This window comes from Mus musculus, chromosome 1 (genome assembly GCF_000001635.26).
Source record: "Mus musculus strain C57BL/6J chromosome 1, GRCm38.p6 C57BL/6J".
Taxonomy (NCBI): Eukaryota; Metazoa; Chordata; class Mammalia; order Rodentia; family Muridae; genus Mus; species Mus musculus.
In genome coordinates this window covers 164857372-164879102 of record NC_000067.6, presented here as the reverse complement: position 1 = coordinate 164879102, position 21731 = coordinate 164857372, and the positions used below count along the sequence as shown (strand labels likewise).

Sequence of the window (21731 nt, the reverse complement as noted above, 5' to 3'; positions counted from 1 at the left end):
TCAGAATGAAGATCTATCTATCTATCTATCTATCTATCTATCTATCTATCTATCTATCTATCTATCTATCATCTGTGTCATCTATTATTTGACCAAATCTTTATAACTTTAATGAAATTGAAATGTATCTACTATGATTAAAAATACCTAGTTGCGCGCTCTCTCTCTCTAGTGTGTATGTGTGTGTGTGTGTGTGTGTGTGTGTGGTGTGTGTGTGTGTGTGTGTGTGTGTGTGTGTGTGTATTGCTTCTTTTAATCATCCAATAATGGCAGTTGGTTTAATAGTCATGGTCTACTTTGGAGCACTTAGTCTTAAATGGGATGTCTTTATTAAACCCTCAAGGTTCAGGGATCTATGCAGAAGAGGAGGTGGAGAGAGCATCCTAGCAGAGGTGGTAGATTTCTCCAAGGAAATAGTGTCTTACACACCTCAGTAGGACTTATGAACATATGAACTTAGAGAGACTTCAGCACTATACATAGGACCTGTACAGGTTCAAACCAGACATAATGCCAGCATTGAGAAGGGGAAATGGACACAAAATTAATCTAGCCAAGAATCTATTTGCAATTGATACCATCTAGGAAAAGGAGCAACATTTTTCTCCAGTGGGGAGTCACTGCATATCAACCAAACTCCAGGGCAGGTCCCATGCTCAGGATTAGTTGGCCAATGCAATATGGTGTGTGTGTGTCTCTTTTCTTTTTCTTTTTCTTTTTCTTTCTTTCTTTCTTTCTTTCTTTCTTTCTTTCTTTCTTTCTTTCTTACTGATTTTCTTCTGTTTTTTTTTCTTTTGTTGTTTGTCTCTGTTTTGATTTCATTTGGTGAGTTTATTTTTTTGAGAAAGAGAACATGATACTTTGTAGATATGGGAGGTAGGGAGGAGATGGGAGAAGGGGAAAATATGATCTAAATGCTATGTGTAAAAAACATTTTGATAAAAATTTAAAAAATAAAAGAATACATAGAAATGATGGTCTCATCTTCCTTTAAATATGCCATTCAGAACTGCTGTGGAATCCTGCAGCCACATGGAGAACTAACCTGAAGGCAAAATCAGTCATCTCTGAAACGGTAGGACAGACACAGAGAGAATAACTTAGATTCTTAGTTCTGGAGTTGGCTAATAAATCAGTCAACGCTGTAGTCAGCTTGCTCCCTGGCTTCTTCTTTGTAGTAACAAACTATCTTTTTATTGCAACATTAGAGAGGTGTAATTGGTAAATAAATTTTCCATGCATTTAAGGTGCATTGTTTTGTATTTTGTAATATATATATACACCGTGAACTGATCATGGGGACCAAGCTAATTAACATCCATTACCCACACTATTACCTTTTTCTTTTGGCTAAGAGCATAGGTCTACCACAGATCTTAGTACAGTTCAATGATATAATATTGTTAACTATGCTTATGAGGTACATTTCTATGTATTCAAATATATACACTTGGGCTAAGTAGAGAACATCTATCATTCCAGCACTTAAGAGGTTGAAGCAGGAAAAGTATGAGTTAGTGGTCAGGTTACCTAGTGATTTAAAGGCCAGCATATGCTACCTAGGTAGCCTCTGTCTCAAACTCAATAGATTAAATAAATAAATAAATAAATAAATAAAGTATGTAGAGTTCTAGGAGTTTTGACAAGTGTGGTTGAGTTGTTTACTTGTTATGCATTGCTAAAGCAGATCCCGGAAAAGTTATTCATTTTGTTCGGAAAACATTTGTTGTGCATTAATTATGCCAGACAGGATCTACAAAGGATTTAAATTGAAACAGGCATGGCCCTATGCCTCAGGGAAATGCTCATTTATTTTATAAGAAACATACAAATGAAGGATGCTTCCATAATAGCATTACCTTGAAAAAAGTGACAGAAATTTAGTTTCTTCATTTTTTTTCTCTCTCCTCCAATAAGCATTTGTTAAAAGCCTCTTACATGACTGTCTCTGATGATATCTAGATAAGATGAAACCACAAAATGCCCACATGCAGGAAGGAATTTATATTAAAACGTAGGCTAAAATAAAATCTGTCCTAGTCAGAGTTTCTATATATCTTTTTATCAGCAAATTGGTCGCAGTCCAGATAGACTTGCACTTTTTAGTAGAGTTTCATTTATCAGGTCCCCTGAGGGAGTTCATCAATGTCTGGGTTCTCTTCTTTGTGATTCCCAGAATAATTAGAGTATAATTTTGCTATAGGAAAGGTTCAAAATAAGCATTTCTTGAATAAACTAAGTATCTGTAATATAAATGAAGCAATTTTAGTGAGCCCCGCAGATTGCAGCATATTCTCCCTTAAAGCATATACTCTCTGGTTAATGTAATATGATTAAGTGAACATCAAAGACACAAATAGTCATGGGAAAGAACTTAAACTGGAAAGTTGTTATTCACAACTATTTTTTACTCTGGCCTTCTCAGCCATCATTTAAAATGAATCAGATATTCCATCTCTGTTTTTATTTTTAGAGGAGAATAAAAAAGAAAAGAGGAAAGGAAAGAAACAGAAAAGAAATGAGGAAAAGAGTCATCTCTCTAGCTTTTGATGAAAAGAAATCGTGTTCTATCTTTGTGACATTTGACCAAATTATAATGATATCTCATTGATCTTCATCTAGGGATCATCTGCCATATTGTCTGAAGCTAACATGGTCAAATACCTATATACAGTCTACATAACAGCAAGTCTAACAACTATTATGGTAGTTATAATCGCCCACCATGCCCTATGGCTTAGCAACTGGTATTTGGGAACCTCTTAGGTTGCTAGGATATGAATAATATAATTTGTTTTTCATAATTGTCTTGTTAAATTGTAATATTCTCAAACACATACTTCAAAAACTAGTAATGCAGACACCATACCTCTTCTTAGATGGGATACACACTTTTACAGCCTGTTGTTTTTCTACCGGTATTTGAAGGGGAACAAGGAGATGTGCTTCAACTGCACAGGCAGTGAGCGGAAGCCTTCTTGTTCTTCCAATTGTTTTGAACAGAGTCCTTGTGCTTTCACGTGGGCACAGGTGCCAGTGGAGGCCTTCAGATAAGTTGAAACCTTAGGGCTTCTGTTCCCAGCCTCTGTAATCCAACCATGGTGGGCTTGAGACCTAAACTCAGACCCTCTGCAAGGGCAGAAGATCAGTACACACTCTTAACTGCTGAGACAATTCTCCAGTCACAAAATGTCCAACGTTTTTACTTTTAGGGTCATGTTAGGAAGATACTAGGTCTTCTATCACCATATCCTCCATCTTGGTAAGAGGCTTAGGGGACTAAGAGTTGAAAGAGTCACCTGGGTTGTAGAATAAACAGGCTCTGCCTTTCCCACTTAAGGGAAGAGCAATTACTCAGCAGTTATTAAGTTGTGAGTCCTAGATACACTCACCAAAAGAGATGCCCGAGCATTGTAAATACTAGGAACTTCAGCAAGAAAAGAACGTGGGCATGTCATTTCTGGTGTCTGATTATCTATCAGACTCTCTGAACTGTTACTGCTGAAATAAGGGGAGCAGAACTAGGTAAAAAGTGTGTAAGACAGTCTGCTAAAGAAGGGTATGAAGATGAGGCCTTGAAATTTTTCAGTCCAGAAAACATGGTGCCCAGCACTCACTGGGGCAAAAGAGACAAGACTGGGGAACCCAAGCAAGATAGACCATGGAGGTTAAATGTGTGTGCCCAATGGAAGGATGTTACATAAAGGTGGAGGTCAGATTGGTAGAGTCCATCCTTATACAAGATGGCTAATGTTCAGACAGCCACACAGGAGCAAAGTTGGTCAGTGGGGCTGGTATGTAGGGATCCGTGGTTGAAGCTATCACACACAACAGTGCATTCTGCATACAGTGGGCTAGTCACATGTATGCAGCAACCTCTTCCAGATGCATACCAAGGATAGGTGTATAGATAATGATGATGGGTAGATGGATAGAGAAACATTTTGTATGTGAGTGAAACGGGTTTATAGAATTGTAAAGGTTGTGACACCCCATGATCTGTCATCTGTAAGCTAGAAAACCAGAAAAGCAGGCACGAGTCAACCTCAGCCTGATGGTCTGCGAACCAGGGGACCTCTGCTGCCAGTCCCTGAGTCTGAAGGTACCAGCACCAGGAAGACTAAAGGTAGGACAGGGTATATTCTCAAGGAGATGTGTGTACTGGAGGAGAAAGGAGAGAAAAGAGGTGTGGGGCATGGGAATGAGACTCTGAGGGTGATACAAAGATGAGTCACACTCCTGTCTTTGGATTCTATTTGTTCACCAGTGCATTAGATGGTGACATCCACCACCCAGTGCAAGGGTGATCATTACTTTACTGATTCAAATACTAATGTCTTTCAGCGTTGCACTCAAAACAGGCACACTTAGAAATGCTGCTTTGCCAACTCTGTCTGGGTATCCTTTAACTCAAGCAAATGAACACATCAAGCTGACCATCACAATTAACCTCTCCTCGAGGCTAAAGGTCTAGAAAAACATCAAGAAGACCATTACCAGCTGAGCTGACTTTAACTGGGCAAGATTGGGAAGCAAAAGGGTAGGAAGGAAGGGCAAAGGTCACCATCCCTTCTTGTCCAGACAGGCTGTGTCTCAGATCATGGGCTTAAAATGCATGCATGTCTGACATTCAGTGCTGTTGCTATAATGTATGGGGGGGGGGTCATGTCCTGAAGCACATTCTTTCAATGCTAGGATGGTCTCTTCATCCCATTCCTGGGAGGCCTTTAGATGGTCCAACTCCATGGGAGGGGAGCATGGACCAAAGCAAAGCAATTTCCTTAATTAAAGACTCATGGAGGTGAGAAGAGAGGAGGATGGAAGGAAAATCAATAAAGCAGTCAAAGGCATGGCCTCTCTGTTGGAACAACCCTAACAGATCTATCACAATCATGTGCCTCGTGGAGCCTGGCGATGGAGGATTCTGTTACCAGAGAACACAGCCGATCCCTGTCCCAACCATAGATTAATGCCTAGCCAACAAAATAATTGAACTGGGTGGAGATGGTAGTTTTATAATAAAAGGCCATGTAAAACTTTAAAGCCATCATTTACAAGACTGACCTGGAAGCTGTTTGTTCTGGCCCTGTGGAACCCCGAGATCTCCCACTTCTGCTGCTGGGACAGGTCCAGAGTTCTGCACTGGCCCCTCTTGCCTTTTACTTGCATTTACCTCACAGGATGATCCTGGGAGCCACACACATGTGCAGGCCTTAATCACCCACATTTCAGATCCTTCCTGGAAGGAGCCAATGTGATGTGATAGCCCTTCTTAGACAGCTTCACTGGATGAACTAGCTGATGTCTGTGCAGTGCTTGGTAGCTGGAATTAGAGGGAATCTCTGTAACCAAAGAAAGGCCTGTGTGCCTTTGTATACAGCAGTTGTCTCTGCACCTAGAACTGCTAGGTACAAAGCAGGCGCTCAGCACATAACCTGAAACTGATGCGGGCACTTGATGTGGTGGTTTGAATGAGAATGGCCTTAATAGGTTCATATGTTCGAAGGCTTGGTCCCCAGTTAGTGGAACTACTGGGGAAGGATTAGTAGGTGTGGCCTTGGAGGAGGTGTGTCACTGGGGTTGGGTTTTGAAGCTTCAAAAACCTAAGCCAGGCCCCAGCCCCCCCCCCACTGTTTTATTTACCATGTTGTCCCTTGTAGCCAAATGTGTGGCACTCAATAAATGCTCACAAAGATATATGTGAACAAACATCACACAAAGAATATACAGAAGCAAATGCTATACCGGGTTGTGCAGATCTGGTTTCCAGGCCAATGGTCTTAAGTCAAGATACCTACCTTCTTAGAGTCTTCATTTTTGTTATTGGAAAACTTTTCTGTCAAGGTCAACTTGGACACAGCATGATTCCAAGAGTGGCTCTTTTGTAAACAATCTTAATCAGTTTAATGATTACCATTACAGAGATGTACAATACATATCAGAGGTGGGACATTGGCTAGATTTGATCCAGGGTAGGGAACTAAGGATAAAAGGACACACAACCTGAGGCACAGGCAGTGGGAGCAGAGAGCATGATGAACTGACCTAGTATAGGGCATCCAGGCATGGGATAATGAGTAGTAATAGAAGCAGGGCCCTGGCAGGGGTGTGTTGACTCTGGACCACTGTTATTGCAGACAGTAGCTGACTCTCATGGGAAGACTAACTCTTTCATTCAGGCCTGTGTCCCTGAATGTTAGCCCCACCGAAGAAAATAATACCCTGACCCTACTATTACTTAAACTTCTCCTGAACATTGCAAACATATCCACAGAAAGAAGAAAGACAACTTGAACACAAAGGGGAGAACAAAACAAAACAAAACACCCCCAAAGGCTCAACCAATTAGCAAACTCCAGATGTCCAAGTACCAGAGCAGAAAGAACAACATGAAAAGCCAGGACACAACTCCTCTGAAGTTACCAATCCCTCAGCAATGCCCCTAGAATGACTTAGAAAACATCTAGACAAAACACTCAAAAGAATAATTGTAAACATGCCCCAACAACTCAAAGAAGACATAAATATACTCCAAGAGAAAAAATCACTAGAGATTAATGATTGCTGTTATAAAATGTGATAATTATTAATAAGGGTGAGCATCAAGATAAGCTACTCATTTATCCATTTAGAACAGGTGGTAGTCAACAAGTGGTTGATAACATGTTTCCTTCACTCTACTTTCAAATAGATATCTGACTTTTAAATGAAACTATACTCTGTTTCTGAATTTGTGATAACAAATTAGTATAAGATGTTAATATAAGCTTGGTACATGGGAAGGAGAAAAATATTAGAAATGCATACAGAGAAGTCATGTGAACATAGGAAAAATGCCAGACAAAGGGAAGAAATAATGGATTGTTTTGTAGCCTTTTGTGAATGAATTTGTAAAGGAATCTTTGAAGAATCTAGAGATACTTCACACTTTGTTTCCTCTCTTGGTTATAGATGCTGCTATAATGTCCTGGCTGCTCTATTTTGAAAATATCTTCTTCTATGCCTGGAGCCGTTTCCAGCACAGTGTGACTCGGTGAACACTGGAGTACCTCTGACTTGATGGTACCTGTGAGTCACTCATCTAAACTCGACAATCTTTAATGATTAGATTTTAGAGATCATAGACGGTGAGAAAATAGTCTAAGTTAGATGATAGACACTTAATACTTGATCAGTGTTTAGTCATCACCAGCAACTGGACTCTGGAACAATCCTCTTTATTAGTTGTTGTTTCTTTATTTTAAGAGACAGTTTGCTCTTATGAATGAGGGGGAGTTAGTTTCTGACACTGAGGTCCTCTAGAGTTACTGTGTATGCTGTTCACCATTACCTTTACTACTGTTTTCATTTGGTTGTGTACATGTAGAATTAAGGTATTATTGTCACACTGTAGGCCCTCAACACCTTATGCTAACAGTATTTCCTCCTCCTCGTCCTCCTCCTCCTCCTCCTCCTTCTTCTCCTTTTTCTCCTCCTCCTCCTCCTTTTTATTTTTTATTTTTTGGTTTTTCAAGACAGGGTTTCTCTGTATAGCTATGGCTGCCCTGGAACTCACTCTGTAGACCAGGCTGGCCTCAAACTCAGAAATCTGCCTGCCTCTGCCTCCCAAGTGTTATGTGGGATTAAAGGCACACGCCACCACTACCTGGCTCAGTATTTTTTATGCATTAGGTTTTATTTTCATATTCTTTCATTGGTTCCTTTAAAATTGGTAACTTGTGACCATCTTAAAAATGAAGAAAATGAAATAAATCTCAGCTCTATGAAGAAACTCCCACAGTTTTACATCTCTGAAATTTGACAGCAAAGATGTAAAAGAGATTGATGCAGCCTGGGATCAAGGAATGGCAGCTTGTTGACGGTCTGGATGTTCCTGTGCTTTCCTGTTGTCAACTAACACAACATATAGGCCTCTGACAGAGAGACAGAGCTTGGCTAATTTCCTGTAATTGACAGCAATGTAGCCATACCTAGATACGTTAGTGTTCGATGACCACCATGCCGGACAGAAACAGTCCACAGTATTAAAGATGTGTATCAGTTTGTACTTTTAGAGTTCACTCCAACCTGAAGAATTCATGACTACCCAGTTCAGGGCAGCTGGAGTGTGTGGTGGAGGCTGTTTACATCTTGGCTGACCAAGAAGCCAGGTGTGAAAGAGGAAGTAGGTCTAGGAACAACCCTTTCCAAGTCCCAGTTCTGCTTTCCTACTTCCGCCAGCCTGGACCCCCACCTGCTAAAGCGACACAGCGTCTCAGAACAGCGCCACCTGCTGGGAAACATGATCTGATAGTCCAACGGTCCTCCAAGAATTTTCTTAATTTAACTGGAGCCTGCTGCTCAGTGGTACAATTAACTTCCAAACGTGAACCTATGAGGATATCTTTGGATTTGAACACAGACGTAGAAAAGCTAAAGTGCAACTGCTTTTCGTTTGTAAGATGCCTCCAATGTGGCATCTCTGGCAATGAATCCGTCATCTAGGACTCTTGGTGTCCACGGTGAGGGAGAGATGAAGATACTTTTGTAAGAAACAGCCTGAGTAGTTCCTGTGGGAGAGAATATGGAAGGTAAAGATGCTGAAGTGCTTCATCCCAGTGAGCACACATTCCCCCTTTCTTTCCTCACTAGCATCTAGAGATGCATAGAATCCACCTTTCTCAGCGGAGTCTGCCTCTAGGATTTGTCTTCTACCTTGCCCATTGACTAATTGTTTTCAGGTAGTGGCCAGTACATGCGGGAGAAGAAAGGTTTCCATCCAGCCCCACACTGGAACAACTCTGAAGGACTATGTAGCTTTAGAGCTCCTCTAGGTAAAACTAAGTAAATATTCTACCTGGATTCAGGACACTAGCCATCAGTAGTGGCAATGTTCTACGCATGGCCTTTGAGGACAGTTCCGTGTTTGTTCACTTCTTCCTTCCTATTTTGCACTCAGATAAGGTTGGTTTAGGTAGACCAAATCCTGTCTTAGAAAAAGAATGTTATTTTAATAGCTCATCTGATGTCTCCTTATATGGCGACCTGCTGGTTTTCAATTCTATTAAGTATATATACAGTGAGAAATTCATCAGGAGAAGCAATTGAGTTGCTTTTGGAAGAATGAACACAGGAGATCAAAGAAAAAGAGCTCTGTCAACGAGAAGCTAATTGTATTACTCGGCGGCAGCCTCCAGTTGAATTAAAAGAATCCTCGGAGAACATTGGGGACATCAGATCTGGTTCCAAAAAAAGTGTTAACTTTCCAAGTAATGTGAATGCTTGGGTGAGCCTTTTCCTGCTTCTCAAATTTAGGCAGAGTTTGTGCTTGAATAGGGTCTGGGTTTGAAAGTATATCTCTGGTGTATTTCCATAGGTACCTAAGTATAAGTCTGTAAATGTTAAATTTAAAGGTTAGAAGTCAGATCGTCCTGGGTAAAGTGGGAAAAAAATCACTTGCAAAATCTATATCTTTAGAGATGAATCTTTTGCACATAGAAAACTATTAATTTTTTATTCAAACTGTACAGTCATGTTCTCTTTACCAGAGTCTATGAATGATAAACTGCAGTCTAAGAGAGCTTCAGTGTTTTGTCCAAGGTCACTATATATAGGAAGTAACCAGTCAGGGCTTAAAGCTACTCTAACTCTAGGTCCCTCTGACCTGGTTGTACTTTTGACTCTGAGCAATCCTCATGATCAGGAAAAAAAGCCCAGCCTTTCGACCTCATCCAGTGTAGACCTTCTCCAAGTCAGAAGCAGCTCTTTGCTGAATTATGATGCTAATGCTGCTGCAGAGAAAGGGAACAAGCATTTACGTTATTAGCAAGAGTCATTTTTCTTGATTAAAACTTTACAGTGTTCAATGTTGCCTCACATATATTCAAGAAGGCTTTCAAGGATTTATTGACAACCAAGTACAGAAGAATTATAAGAGGATAGAGAGGCCTTTGGAATTGGGTCTTATCCTCAAATCATTACCCTTGATCATTTTTATCCATCCCACCTGTGATGGTTTGTATATCCTTGGACCAGGGAGTGGCACCATCTGGAGGTGTGGCCTTGTTGGAATAGGTGTGACCTGGTTGGAATGGGTGTGTCACTGTGGGTGTGGGCATAAGATCCTCACCCTAGTTGCCTGGAAGTCAGTCTTCCACTAGCAGCCTTTGGATGAAGACATAGAACTCTCAGCTCCTCCTGGGTCATGCCTGCCTGGATACTGCCATGCTCCCACCTTGATGATAATGGACTGAACCTCTGAACCTGTAAGCCAGCCCCAGTTAAATGTTGTTTTTTATAAGACTTGCCTTGGTCATGGTGTCTGTTCACAGCAGTAAAACCCTAACTAAGACACCACCATTCCATGGTTCATTGATAAATATTGTTTGGAGTACCCACCAGAACTGTTAGAGTCATTATAGACACATCAACAAATGGGACCAAGTCTTTCCCCTTCTAATATTTATAGACAGAGAGAAGTCTTTCCAACGTAAAGCAGTAAGTGAAATGGTTTTGGACATTGTGCTAGGAACATTACCTAAGCTAAAGGGATACAGAGAGTTGGGACGAATGGTGATATAAAGGAGTGTTTCTGTTGGCTAGATCAGAACTGACTCCTCGGTAGCAGTGGTAGAAACAAGGGCACATCTACCATGATAGGGTAATTTCAAGAAAGAACCATAATAGCCAGGAATTGAAGAGATGGAAAACTTAAGAATTCAAAGGATTGCAAAGTGGTCACCATGAGCAGAGTGGCTAGTGAAGAGATCTCGGTACGAAATAAAGTGGGAGGTGACAGATGAGACAAGGTCACAGGTCACTGGAAAGCCAGGAGCTGGGCCTGTTCTGATTTTTATGGTATGTCATGTTTTTAGGATAATAAGCAACAGAATTTGATTGTTGTTTCAAAGGGGCTGCAGTGAAAAAAAATGTCCCTTTGGACAACAAAGAATAGGGTTAGGGAATCCACTTTTAAGAGAGTATGCAAATGGTAAGGGCGAGAGATGAAAAACATTTGGACTGGAGCAGGAGCTGACCCACGTACAAAGTGATTAGATTCAGAAAAATATTTCCTTTGTCCAAGTAGTGAGACTGGTTGATGGGTTGGAGGTTGGAGGAGGAAGGGAGAGTGAGCCCAAGGGTCGGTACATTCTGCTTGAACAACTGGCTAAATACTGACGTCATTGACTGAGGCAGGAAAGGCAGAGAGATCAGTTGTTGATGTGGGTCATTTGAAATGCCACTTCAAACTCTTTTTAATAAGCTTGTAAAATAAATTGCATATTTAAATTCTAATTTACTTTTAGCTGGTAAATTGGTAATAACAGTTGTTGAGTCAAGCATTTCATTGACAACTTGAAATAGGAAAGATCTGTTCTGACTCACAGTGCTGGAGTTTTCAGTCCATGGTTCACTAGCTCTATGTCTATGAGCCTGTGGGGAGGCAGCCAATGATGGCAAACGTAACAAGTGGCTGGGAAGGCTGCTCACATGAGGTAGCCAGGCTGTGAAGAGGGCACTCATAGGAAGAAGCCAGGCATATACCCTTGGAAGTAGTTCATTCAGTATGTGCTCCTTGATGGATTAGCCAGTTGATGAATGTAGTGTCCTCACAATTCAATTCCCTCTCAGTGATCGGATCTACTAGCTGGGGATCAAGCCTTCAACATTTGAGCCCCCTTGGTGGGGGCAAGCCACACTCAAGCCATAGTAACGACGAACACAATGAGACTTGTTAGCATACACTACTACCTTCGTCTGAGGAATACCTACTTCTGCATGTTCTGAAGCTTGAGCCAAGCAGATCGCGCTGCCACAGAGTCAGCAGCCTGTGTTATTAGTGCTCCTGCTATCCGAGTCCGACTGTGCTGCACTCCATTCCCTAAGCATCTGTGTGGAGCATGCATTGTATCCCTCAGCTTTTCCTCTGAGACGTTGTGGAAAGAAGTATTTAACTGCCGATGATGGTAGCCTACAAGTTCACAGTTTTCACCTCCCACGGAGCCCTTGGTCTTCGTCAACAGTTCTTTTATGTGTCTTAGATGAACTCCAAGGGACAGGTAATATAATCTAACACCATCACTAAATTTTGAATATTTATAACTCTGTTTGAACACCCAGCCCTTTCTTTCCCCACGTTGCTTCAGTCCTAACTTCAGAGTGCACCACGGTCCTCAGGAAAAGGCACTTCTGAGGACACAGTCACTGCCTGAGCTACAGGCCTTAGCTGCCCTCCTTCGGCATTGGAGTCCCTCTCCTCAAGCCCACAGTAGTGCTCACTCTATTCAGGTTTCCCACTAAACTTACTGGGTGCCATACTTACTGGGCACCTTTCCTTTCCTTTCCTTTCCTTTCCTTTCCTTTCCTTTCCTTTCCTTTCCTTTCCTTTCCTTTCCTTTCCTTTCCTTTCCTTTCCTTTCCTTTCCTTTCCTTTCCTTTCCTTTCCTTTCCTCTCCTCTCCTCTCCTCTCCTCTCCTCTCCTCTCCTCTCCTCTCCTCTCCTCTCCTCTCCTCTCCTCTCCTCTCCTCTCCTCTCCTCTCCTCTCCTCTCCTCTCTTCTCTTCTCTTCTTTTCTTTTTTTCTGAGACAGGGTTTCTCTGTGTAGCCCTGGCTGTCCTGGAACTCACTCTGTAGACCAGGCAGGCCTCGAAATCAGAAATCCACCTGCCTCTGCCTCCCAAGTGCTGGGATTAAAGGCGTGTGCCACCACTGCCCTGCTCTGGGTTCCATTTCTTATGCCTCTTTGGGGACCTTGATCTGTCATCTTTAATCAAATCACAACTTACCAGTAAGTCCAGAAAGAAAGAAACAAGAAAGGAAGATTGCTGGGGGTGTGGCTCAGCGGTAGAGCGTTTGTCTAGTATGTGGAAGGGTCTGAGTTCCAACTCCTAGCATCACAAAAACAAATGACATGTCACCCCCCCAATAGGGAAAAAAAAGAGGTCTGTTTCCACTCACCCCGCCATCTCTCTTCTTTGCTTTCCTTTCTAGTCAAGCTAGTTGCAACAGTCATTTATGGTTTCTCTCCATTTTTATTCATCCCCCAGCCTTTCCTCCCTCTTTGACAAAATTGGTTCTTGGGAGCAGATATTCCTGGCTCAACAGAAGGTTTATTTAGCTTCTTCAAACCCTGACAAAATTTTTTTGCAGTCATTATCCTCATACCATAAAGAAAGGAGCTTAATATGAGAAAACATAAGTTTCCCCTTGTCTCCACAAGTACACAGAAAAGCAAAGTTCAAACTGGAAACAGATTTTATTCTACTGACACATAAGGCTGCCTACCAGGAAACTGGTCCATTTGCGGACTTGGTAAACAGGAGGCTTTGTAATTTGAGCATATACTTTTGTTAGATTTCTATAGTATGACATAGGCTGTTAAATTATCTATTTTTTCTATATCAAGCTACATTTCCCCTATACTATCTAGGGGAAGATAATATTTTTTTAATTTTTTTTGTTTTTCGAGACAGGGTTTCTCTGTATAGCCTTGACTGTCCTGGAACTCACTCTGTAGACCAGGCTGGCCTCGAACACAGAGATCTGCCTGCCTCCCAAGTGCTGGGATTAAAGGCGTACGCCACCACGCCTGGCTGGGAAGATAATTTTTAATCTTGTCTAGAAGTAAGGCTGCTGTGGATTAAATGTAAGTGTGCCTCATAGGGACATGTGCTCAAACGTTTCATCCCCAATTGGAGGTACTGCTTTGGAAAGCTGTGGGAACTTTAGGAGGCCAAGACTCATTAGAAGAGATGGGTCATTGGAAAGAGTCCTTGAGGATTTTATAGCCTGGACTCACTTTCTGTCCACTTCCTAACTCCATACACAATATGGCCTAATTACTCACATTCCTGCTGCCATGCTCTCTGCCAGGATGGACCGTATTCTCCTGAATTGTAAGCGGAAAATAAGCCCTTGCTTTCTTAAGCTGCTTCTTGTCATGCATTCAGTCATAGCAGCAAAAGTCATGAATACCAAGGCCTAGCCAGGCCCAGTGACACAACTTATAATCCCAGAGACAGTGGACTGAGGTGGGAAGATGGCAGGCACAGGAAGCCTAGGCAATCTGGTCAGAGCTTGTCTCAAAAATAAGGTAAATAGTGGCCTAGGAATGCCGCTTTGTGGTAGAGCACTCATCTGCTATGCATGAGGCCCGACTATCAATCTCTGGTGCCACAAACTAACCAAAAAGAAAGCAAGGCTGTCTTAATGGTTCTGTGAGGTGAAGTTCTCTAGAACAGTGATTCTCAACCTTCCTAATGCTACGACCCTTTAATATGGCTCCTCATGTTGTGGTGACCCCCAACCACAAAAATTTTATTGCCATTTCATAACTATGATTGTGCTACTCTTATGAATCATAATGCAAATACTTTTGGAGATAGTGGTTTTGCAACCCATAGGTTGAGAACCACTGCTATTGAGGAACAGACCCTACAGAATGAATGTATACTACAAAGAGGGTTGATTAGATCGACTCACCTAGATGACCTGGGTTATCCAACGGTGTTTGTCTAGATGCTGGAGGGGTTGAGAAACCGATAGCTGCTCAGCCCATAACGTTGGATGTCTCCACAGTTCAAATCTGGAGCTGAAGGTCTAGAGGATTTGAAGAGCCATTTGATAAGTTCATCCCAGAAGGCTGAAGAACCTGGGTTCTGATGTTAGCAAAGAATGACAATAGTATGGTACTAGCAGGGTGGATGCACACACTAGCAAGAAGTAAAGGAGAAAAGGCAAAAAGCTACACTGGTTTTCTTCAACTTCTTTCTATATGTGCTGCTACAGAGGATGCTGCCTGTTCTTGGGCATACCTTTCCCCCTCTGTCAATGCTTCTAGGAAATGCTTCATAGTCCCACGCTGAGCAGTACTCCTACGTGACCCAAGATCCAGTCAAACAGACACCAAGATAAGCAGTCACTATAGTGATGTTTCATGATATGGAAATTAAAGCTTTCATTTAATAGTGATCACTCTTCCACCAGAACAGATCCATACGTGTGCAGTCACCCGCTGGGGATGGTCACAGCACTGGCTCTGCTGAGGAGCAATAGGTAGATGTGCATCTATGAAGTTGATAACATAGCTTAGAGATGCCTGCAGGGCAGAGATACTCTGTGTCAGTGTGCTCCAGTCACGTATATGGGGATAACCAGACCCCATCCCCCTTCTGCTTATCAGGCCTGAAGGATACAGTTGGGCATGTAGATGTTTCCCTGTGTCCAGATACCCTACTTCCGATACGGTGAATTGCCTAGACTCAGGATCCTAGACGGCAGAGTGGGGGAGAGCTTAGTGGCTCCCATTTCTACAGGCAAGAAAACTGAAGCACAAGTGTTACATAAGTCTCCAAATCTGTTTTAATAGAGTTGGACTTGAACCAGACCCCTTGACGACAAACAAAATGCTCTTTGGTCTTTTGAGAGTCACATGGTGTAACTAGATCCTGTGCATGGAACTGAGACCTGCATGGAGAGAGACAAGGCAAACTGGGAGCTGGGAAATTCAGTTCCCTCCTTTTTATGCACCATGTTACTAGGAGCCAGCCTAACGATTTCTTATTTCCTCAGACTCCCCTGGGGATAGGAAGGTCCTAATTCCCAGAGGTTCCTCTGATTCGGAGCTGGCTAACGGAATGCATCCTCTTACCCTTGTGAATCAGCAGTGCAGGGGCAATCTTCTCACTGGCAGATGAGTTGATGCCTTGATGAAGATGACCTGATCTGGGCGTGCATGGAGAGCCCGGGTGCAGCAGAGCAGAACTCTCAGTCGCATTCATCATCTTCGCCAATTAATTAGGTTCCCGGCTTAAAAGGGCCATCAATCTCTATAGATTTTGCCTGCCAAATTCCAGTCTTTTTCAGTTGAAAAAAAATATACTGCTATACTATACCTGCAAATCTGAAGCAGAGAAAAAGACAAGACCCAAGGAGCTTGTTTGTTCTGCATTCTTGGCTGCAATGCCCACTGCTTTGAGCTGACTCATGCTCCTGGCTAGAGATGCGGATGCCAGTTCAGTGCCCTGGAAACCCTGCTCTTCTCCCATGAAATTTGGGTCCTGGAAGCTATCAAACATGTATTTACACTGGTGGGCTAAGAACACTAGAATGAAGTTTCTAATATACCCATCTTAAAGCCCCTCCTGTCTTCACACCCACTGTCAACCCATTAGAATCTAATACAAACTCCATCATTCTAAACACAGAAAGGACACTGCAAAGAGAAGACACATTTTTTTTTAATTTTGTGTTTATAGTTTTTTATCAGGGTGGGACTAAGGGGGAAGGAAAAGGGAGGGAAAAAAAGAGATGGGGGAAGGGAAGAGGGAGCTTGAGGTAGGTAGTGACACCAGGTTACCTGAGGCAACCCCAAAATACAACCGTGTGTAGCCTTAAAAGGAAGAAGCAGAGAAAGGCTGTACACACAGATACAAGCCCACTTCCTTCCAACCTTTCTGTCTTCTTTGCCCTTTGTAATATTCGTAGATTCCAGGAGTTAGGTTACAGTATTAGTCTTTGGGAAATAGTATTTTTCCATGTGGAACTAATTTTTTTATTCTGAATCCTCATCTCTGCCTCTTAACTGTCTCGAGTGTCACTCCCGTGGATGCAGATGTTGGTAGCAGAGACAATTAGCTACCTACAAGCCATTTGGACCCCAGAGCAGACACGGAAAGGAAGCAGTCCTGGCTACTAGGCTCCATTTCTCAGTCCCCCTGCTCCTGGATGCAGCGGTGTATCTAATGAGGTGTGGTCTGCCATTGGAAAGCCTCCCCCACCCAAAGGGACTCCCATATGTTCTTCATGCTCTCTTTAACATTCCACTCTCTGGATGGAGGCCCCCAGCAAAGCCTCAAAGACCATCTTGATGTTGGCAGGGGCTTCATTAGCATCAGTTTCTACCTGAGTGTTTTAAGTAGCTGTGCAACCAATTCTCCTGGTAAGTGGGTTTTATATGTTGTAGAAATAAATTTATAGTGTGTTCAACACCATTACTGTCAATTAATTTTTCTTACTGTTAATATATGAATAAAATAGCTGCAGAAGGGACTCAAGAGAGGGCTCAGTGGGTAAAGTGCCTGCTGTCCAGGCACAAGGACTCAAGTTCAAATCCCCAGCACCTACGTAATTGTGTGGGTATGCATACCTGCACACATATGTGCACATCTACATAAATACACACATGCACACCCACACATACATACACAGAGATACACACACACACACACACACACACACACACACACACACACGGGAACTAACAAGATACAGTGTCTGACATTCTGTCATCTCCTAAATCCGTTCTGTTGCTGAAGGTTTCCATGGGGCTTTCGTTATGAACTTTTCATTCCCAGGATTTCAGACCGACTTGGCTTTTGTTTTCTATTCTGTGCTTGTCAGGAGATGCAGTGGGTGTCATGGCTGGAGAGGAGGAATCAGAAGACAGTGCAGGAGTCAGTCCTTTCCTCCACTGTGTGAGTTTCAGAGGTTGAAACCAGGTCATCCTGCTTGGCAGCAGGTGCCCTTCCCTACTGAGTCATCTGGCCAGCTAGCTCTCTTTACTGAATCTCATTTTCAAATTTTATATTGAATTTATTTCATTCAGCCCTTTGTTCATAATCCTTTTGAATCTGTTTAGGAGTTTAAAAGCATCCTCTGATTTCTTTGAACACATTTTTTAATTTAAAATTTTTTTTGTGTATGGGTGAATGAATATTTGTGTGCATGTGTATGTGTGTGTGGTATGTTTGTATGGTACATGTGTGTGTGGTGTGTATGAGTGTGTGCTGTGTTTGTCTGGTATATGTGTGTGAGTGTGGTATGTGTTTGTGTGCTATGTGTGTGTGTGTGGTGTGTGTTTATGTGGTATGTGTGTGTGGTGTTTGAGGTATGTGTATGATGCATGTGGTGTGTGTCTCTGTGGTGTGTGTATGGTATGAATGGCCTGTGTGTGGTGTGTATGTATGCCTATGTGTATGCATGTGTGTGTGTGTGTATGTGTGTGATGTGTGCATGAGAGTGCTGTCTGTTTGTGTGGTGTGTGTAGTGTGTGTGTGGTGTGTCTGTCTGTTTGTGTGGTGTGTGTAGTGTGTGTGTGGTGTGTGGTATGTATATAGTATGTGTATATGTGTGTTGTATGTGTGGTGTATGGTATGTGGTGTGGTGTGTGTGATACGTGTATGTATGTGTGTCTGTGTTGGGTGTGTGGTATGGTGTGTGTATGGTGTGTGTGTGTGCATAGTGTGTATTGGAATTTAGTCATCTGGATATTGATTAGATTGTTTTCTAATTACCATTATTCTTTCATCGTATATGTTTGCAATCTTCAAGGGAAGGGCTATGGAGAGGTTATGGAGTTGTAGCTGGACCTTCAGCCACACTCCCAGGCGCCAGCCTCAGTCTCCATCTCTACCTTAAAAGCAGAACACTGTCTGCAGGGACAATCACGATCCCCATGTCGGCCCTTTCTGGAGATTTAGTCACCACCAATGCAAAGGTTCCTCCGATGCGGATAGATTTAAAATGTAGGGGAGCACTGACTGAACTGTGCACACTAAGACCTTAGTTATGGGTGGTGTGAGCGGAAAAGCAAAAAGGAGGACTACTGGTTAGCATTCAGATGACAGGAAAAAAGTCAGATGAGGAGAAAGATAGAAGTGTGTGCACAAGGGCCGAAGGGCAGGAGATGAGGCAGCTGTGGCCAACGTTAGAATGAAGAGAGCCAGGTAAAGAATGCTGTCAGAGGCCCTAAAACAAGCCGGGTTCTCAGAAGAGCAAGGCCGGCAGACCACAGCAGCCAGACCAGACTGTTTTCTTTGGGAAAGCGTATCAAAAGGGAAATTAAAAGATTAGAAGCAAAACGTGGGGGGTGGGGGTGGGGGATAGAATGAGAACAGAGCAGGGCCAGGCTGGACTACTAAGCTTACTGAGTATCAAATAGGGAGGATGGACGATAAGTAAACGGTGTGGGTGGAGGGCGGAGTCTGAGCATGCTCTCTCTCTGAGTGGGTACTGGTTTATTCTTTTGCTGAGCTGCTGATGCTAGCCGCAGCCCTGGGCAATCTTTTGCAGCTCATGGGAGGATGCTGTCCCTCCTGCTCTCTGCCAGAACCTTTCTCTGGCTCTGGCTGAAAATGCCGCTCGCGCTCCTGGACAGTCCTTCTCAATGGCGGGCACATGTTTAGAACCCGTGTCCGTTCCTCAGCGGGCTGTGACTCATATCACTCTTTGATTTACTCGACGCTTCTGACTCAGTTTCTTCCCTCCCGTCTAAACTGACTTTCGCAGGCCAGTCTTCAGTGTAGTCCTATGACACATGCTTTGAGCTCTGGGAATATGATCCAGGGAGGGTCCAGAGTCACCAAACTGACCACCCCCTTCTCCTCTGCCAGCGTCGCTGCCTGTCATGCTGGTCTCTCCTCTGCTCCTGAAGATCCACTGAGGACTTCCTGAGGCTGTGAGCAATGGCTCTCATACGTCTGTTGTCCCAGACCCTCTCGCTTCCCAAATAGCACTAATCCCTCTACCATGGACTCTGAAATTTCTCTATTTTGTTTTGCAAAAACCCTATTTCACTCTGTTAAAATTTTGTTAGTCATGTATCTGGTTGATTGAGCTGTTTTTTATTCCTTCCTTGTACAGACCAACTGTTGGTTGGCTGACTCTATGGGACGTGAGGGTTCTTTCATGGATTGGTTTTGCTCACTCCGGTTCAGACTGGACGCTGACTCTGTACTGTGCTTTTGGGGTTGAGCCTGTCTTTCCTCTTCCTCCGAGTGCTGTATTGCTTCTGAAGCGCTGTGTGCCTTGAATGGCCCCATTTCTTCACAGCACAGCTTGGCTGGAAGCAGCAAGCTTGGTTGGCCTTTGACCTTCAGCATTTGAAGTTTATCAGTTTTCACTCTCCTTGCTTCTCTGACTATTGATGAGAGACCTAATGTTCTTCTGACACCCCTGCCCTGTGAGTTAGCACTTTCGGTTATTGCTCTTATTTATCTGTTTATCTTTGAGTTGAAGTTTGTTTAAATTACTTTTAAACATATGAAAAAAATATTCATCCTCATTCCAAACAAGAGATAGATACCATACTTACAGTGGAATATCGCTTCTTATCTGTCAGAGGCAAGATGGCACCGTGGTTGGTGAGAGAAGACTCTGTGACACGAGGATTGTGACAATGCAAAATAGCCGCATGGGGTGGACTTATCAATTGCTGGCAATATTACGCACACAAATACCCATTGCCTCAGCAAGTGTGCCTCTCAGAAACCGTTTCCAAGGATGGACTGGCAAACTGACTCTGAATTGTGTTTTGCCTTAGTACAGGTACTTTCAGCAGGCTACCAATGAGCTACATTCAATATTTTGATTGTAGTTACATAATAGTGTAAGAGAAGAGGCACAAATATCTGTCAGCTTGGTTGAATAAACTGTGGTACAAACACATGTTGGTTCGTGTGTCTATTAATTATTAAGGAATGGGGTTGGACAGATGGCTCAGCAGTTAAGAGCACTGGCTCCTCTTCCAGAGGATCAAGATTTGATTCCCAGCATCCATAAAGCAGCTCACTTGATACTGTTGGTAACTCCAGTTCCAGGGCCATCTAATGCCTTTTTTTCCCCCTGGCTTCCACAAGCACTAGGCACAGGTGTGGTGTACAGACAAGCATGAAAAACACCCATGTACATCCTATTTTAAAGCATGCCACATAATCAACTTGTAAAAAGGAAAGGCCTTGGGGCCTCAGTCCATTGTTACTTGGTTTGTTGTTTTAGTCAACTGGCAAGGCAGAACATGTGATCAGAGCATGTTAGTGTAAAGCCTCATGGGAAAAACAAGAAGAGGCCAGGATCTCACAATCCCGTCTAATGGCAAATCCCTTATGACTCCAAGTCCTCTAACGAGGTTCCACCTCTGGAAGGTTCTACACATCACTGGAATAGACTCAAAGTCTTCAGTGCATAGACTTTTGGGGGCACTTATCCAAGGCGCTGTGTTGGGCTCCATTACTAAATCTGCCTGTTGTTTTAATAGGTAGGGAAAATTCAACCACTTAGTTTTGGGGGTCACTTAAGGAGAACCACTGTTCCCATTAAAACATGAAATCAGTAGGATGGCACTTCATAAGGACAAGGCCAAATGTATTTTTAGCTGAACTAACATAGTCCCACAGTATCACCTGCTTACAAATAGAAAGAGAATTGGAGAAGCATTTCTTTCTTGGGCCACAAAGTTCTAAAGGTTATTAGCTATTACACACAACCCTATCATCTCTAAATTTTTTTATGCCCCTATAGAGGAGTAACTTTTTACTTTTCTTTCTGGTTTGAATGCTCACACAACAGTCTGTGACATCAGCATGACTGTTTAGAGATCAAATGAATTGCTCACAACTTATTGATTCCAGAAACTTCAGGTTTACGATTCTCCAGTCCTTGTTCTGATAGAGAGGGTGTTAGCTTCAGGAGCAGTCACTGCCACAGATACATCATGTAGCATAGCAAAAATCTATGCTCACCATATTCACGCCTCTAAAGCTGATACCACCATATTGACGGTGTTGGCCGCGCATTAGGAACTTTAGGAAAATACAAAGATACCCGAGCTATGCCCTGCCAGGCAGTGCCTCCTGTGATGTCATAGCAAGTAGGCACTTAACAAGATGCTTGGACTTCCTAGCCTCCAAAATCACAAGCCAAATGAGCTTTTATTTTTTTTAAACTACTATTTTGCCTCAGATATTTTGTTATAGT

General features: G+C 42.8%; 2 long non-coding RNA genes across 6 annotated transcripts in view; one reads left to right on the top strand and one right to left on the bottom strand.

Moving 5' to 3' along the window:
* Gm32652 overlaps positions 1 to 20417 on the top strand; it is a 40971-nt gene extending 20554 nt beyond the window's left edge. For 2 of the 5 annotated variants that reach the window (XR_865700.2, XR_865698.2), the window contains 3 exons: positions 6952 to 7068; positions 17379 to 17452; positions 19370 to 20417. This is a non-coding gene — a long non-coding RNA (predicted gene, 32652). Of the gene's footprint in view, positions 1 to 6951; positions 7069 to 15878; positions 16918 to 17378; positions 17453 to 19369 lie in introns of those variants that run through there. The other 3 variants (XR_003948117.1, XR_001779526.2, XR_003948116.1) reach the window with 3 other exon arrangements.
* Positions 7665 to 15982, bottom strand: Gm20743 (predicted gene, 20743). Its single transcript, NR_040303.1, has 5 exons — positions 15628 to 15982; positions 14460 to 14576; positions 12764 to 12865; positions 8837 to 8965; positions 7665 to 8549 (listed from the first exon to the last, which is right to left on the bottom strand). It is a non-coding gene; the product is annotated as a predicted gene, 20743 (long non-coding RNA).
* Positions 20418 to 21731: the final 1314 nt, after the last annotated feature.